We start from the raw sequence: 3,608 nt of genomic DNA on the forward strand, positions 1-3,608 counted from the left end.
ATTTTCATAGAGTAATATGGCCTTTTACATTACTTCTTTTTTTCTTTCCTTTTTTTTTTTTTTTAATTTAGAGATTTTTGCTATAAGGCGCATGCGCTCGCCACAGAGAGACAGAAAGCGAGAAACACCCTTCAGGAGGGATGGCCATGACGCAATCCTTTCTCTCTCATTCTCCTCTTGGGACCTTGGGCACGCGTGCGCACGCACCCGGTTTGAGTTTAAGCCACTGGGTCCAAGACTTGAACCACAGTCAACTACATGTGAGTCCAGCAACATAGCCATCGGACTAACTGCTGGTCCCTTTTAAAGTTTTTTGTCATAGTGGGCATGTGCTTGCAGAGAGAAACAGGAAGAGACTGAAAAATTGTGATGGGGGGCCTTCTAGCGCTAAAGAAGATAATAGGGCATACTTGGAATTTAAGTACACATGTGCAATCTGTAGTAACCTTGCAGCCTGTACCCACAGCAATTTAGCAGCTCTGTAACTTCATGCACGCCTGCGCATCTGAGAGCCCAGCAGCCCAGTGCATACCTGTATAACTCTGTAGCAACCTTATCATATACGTTACCCAATCAGAAGTATGTAAAAGTGTATATAACCATGTAAGGGAGAACAAAGGACTAAAATGAAGAACCAGCAGGTGGCATGGTGGTTAAGGCACTGGACACTCCCACACGGCAGACCATGGTTTGAGTCCCAGACCTGGTCTGGTGCTTTCTCACTTTCCCTCTCTCTTTCTGTTTGTGTGTGTGTGTGTGTGTGTGTGTGGTCAAATTAAAATAAATAAATAAAATATTTTTTTTAAATAAAGAGAAAAAAGACTAAAATGAATAAATGGAAGGGTTCCCACAAATTGGGTGCTCAGCCTTTGAATGTGAATATGCTGAATCAGAGTCAGCACTACTAAAACACTGTTTTCCTGCAAAAAGCCTCAGTGTCCTGTCTCTTGCTGAATATCCCACAAAATCACTCCCCGGGTGGGGGGGGGCACACAGCAATCCCTTCTCTTCCATTCTCCTCTTGAGATTTTTGGTGTATGCGCCCACATGTCTGGCATGATTTCCAAACTGCTGGGTCCAGAACTCATATGGCGGTCAGCCATGCGGGAGTCCAGCCTGTAACCACTTTGCCACCTGCTGGCACTAGGTTAATTACTTTTACTTTTACATAGTATATATTTCACATATTATGAATTAAATACATATTTTGGGGGGACCAGCAGGTGGTGGCATGGTGGTTGAGGTGCTGGACTCCCATACTGCTGACCACAGTTCAAATTCCAAATGTGGTGTCTTGCTTTCTCACTTTCCCTCTCTCTCTCTGGTCAAATTAAATAATGATAATAATGATAAATAAAATGAAATAAATAATTCTTAAAAAAAATAAATACGTATTTTTGTTTGTTTGGAGAGATTTTTACTATAGGGCGCATGCGCTCAGCAGAAAGACAGAGAGAGACAGAGAGACGGAAAGTGAGAAATCACCTCCTGGGGGGATGGCCATGCCGCAATCCTTTCTCCATTTTCCTCTCGGGATCTTGAGCTGGCACTCACACACACCCAGTGTGAGTTTAAGCCACCAGGTCCAGGACTCGAACCGTGGCTGACCACATGGATCTCCAGCGAGATAGCCATTATGCCACCTGCTAGTTCCAGAATGAAATATGCATTATTATGCATTAATGCATGTTATGTATTCTACACAATTTACATTAAATTTGGGACCAGCAGATGGCGTAATGGTTACGTGCTGGACTCCCATATAGTCGTCCACAGTTAAATCCTGGACCCAGCAGCTTAAACTCACGCCCAGCATGTGTGCATGTGCCCAAAATCCCAAGAGGAGACTGAAGGAAAAGGGATTGCAGCAGGGCCGTCCTCACTGAGGGAGTAATTTCTCGCTTTCTGTCTCTCTGCCTCTCTCTGTCTGGCAAGCACATGTCCCTATAGCAAAAAAAAAACAAAAAACAAAAAACAAAAAAAACCCAAAAAACCCCAAAAACTCTCTAAAAAAATTGCGAAGGGCAAACAACATTAAGAAGGAAAGTGAACAGGACCAGTAGTTGGTGTAATGGCAGCAGATCTCCCACCCTCCCCCCTCTTTTCCTGTCTGTACCTGGCAGCTCTGAGCTCACAGGCAGAGCTCTTCTCCCTCCCTTGTCTCACATCCCCAGTAGGAACATCATTGAATCTGCATAGTGCAGAGAGCACCTGTGGGAGCCATGAGAATTGGCCTCTGTATGTCCCTGGAACATACGGACCTCAATTTTCCCATCTGTAAAATGGGGACTGGGACAGAGTTGTCCTACAGCCTCCCACGTGAGGAGTCTTGGATTGGGAGAGCAGTAGAAGGACTCTGGGAACCCTGAGCTTAGTCTAAGGGGCCCAGGAATTTAAGGAAGCCAGGGCCCACCTTTGGTGTGCTGCCCTGCAATCCTGGAAGCCTTATGGAAGATAAGGGTTCAGTTCTGAGGCAACTTTTACAGTCCGGTGTGTGCAGTTGATCCTGGTCGGCCTGAAAGGTTGGAGGATGGAAAGCAGCATAAAAAGAGTGCTTGTCTTGGTCTTGCTCTCTCCAGAAAAAAACTTTCGGGGTGGGGGGTGGGGGGATAAAAGCCAGGTGTTAGTGTTAGGAGTTGCAAGGATAAATTAAGCAGGCTCCGATTAGGGGACTGGCCTGGAGCACAGGAAACCTTAAGGAGGCACTGTATTGTGACTCAGAACGGCAGCCTGAGACCTGCGAGAAACTAGAAGTAACATGTCAAAGGAGCGGGAAGGGCACGTATTTTAGAATAAACAAAGGATCTAAAACAGGATAAAAGGGGACTCTGGGAAGGAGACAGGGCTTTGTCCCCCTTGGCACTGTCTGGTCGTCTGTGGAACGTCTCTCTATATCCCCCCCCCCCCCCAAGCCCCTATAAACCTTGGTATAAACTTGTCTTTTGTCCCTCAATTCTTTGCTGCGACAGAGACACAGAGCTCATAATTTCTCAATCTAACATTAGGTCTGGCTTTGTCATTGCCTCTTGGGTGACGTGACTGAACGCAACCTTTCCTCTCCGAGAATTTAGGGAATGGGCCTTCAAGTCCCCTTACCCTTCTTTGCCCAGTCCCAATTCTGGCCCCAGATCCGGGACATGAGAACTCTTAGCCAATCCCCACACGTTGGAATTCAGCTCCGCCCCAAGAGAAATCTCGCGAGAATCCGAGCCTAGTCTTATTGCGAGGTTTGGCCTGTCTCCGATTCCGTAGGCCGGAGTCGGGGGCGCCTGAGCTAGTGTTTCCGGGCCGCGGCCGGGGCGGTCTCCGCGGCGTTGCAAGTGGGACCACAGCCCCGAGGCTTCAGTGAGTAGGAGGCCGACCTGAGCCGGGCCTTCCCCCTTCAGCCCCCGGTGCAGCGCAGCAAGAGGGCCCAGGAATTCTGGACCCCCAGCCCTGTGGTCCGGGGCCCCCTGCTCAGGACTTCAGTTAAGTTCAGTGAAGTCACTGTCCCGTCCGAGAGGCGGAAACCAAGGCTTAGAGCACTGCCCCGGGGCTCCGTCTGCCAGGCTCGGGCCCGGTCCCTGTCCCTGCCAGGGGACATCCCGTTCTCGATCGGCACTGAGACC

General features: G+C 48.5%; 1 protein-coding gene across 1 annotated transcript in view; it reads left to right on the plus strand.

Moving 5' to 3' along the window:
- The first annotated feature begins 3,214 nt into the window (after window positions 1–3,214).
- COASY (Coenzyme A synthase) overlaps window positions 3,215–3,608 on the plus strand; it is a 4,570-nt gene continuing 4,176 nt past the window's right edge. The window contains exon 1 of the mRNA XM_006156013.3: window positions 3,215–3,345. The gene's annotated coding sequence lies outside the window, so the exon portion shown is untranslated. The remainder of the gene's footprint in view (window positions 3,346–3,608) is intronic.

This window comes from Tupaia chinensis, unplaced genomic scaffold (genome assembly GCF_000334495.1).
Source record: "Tupaia chinensis unplaced genomic scaffold, TupChi_1.0 Scaffold000477_1, whole genome shotgun sequence".
NCBI lineage: Eukaryota > Metazoa > Chordata > Mammalia > Scandentia > Tupaiidae > Tupaia > Tupaia belangeri.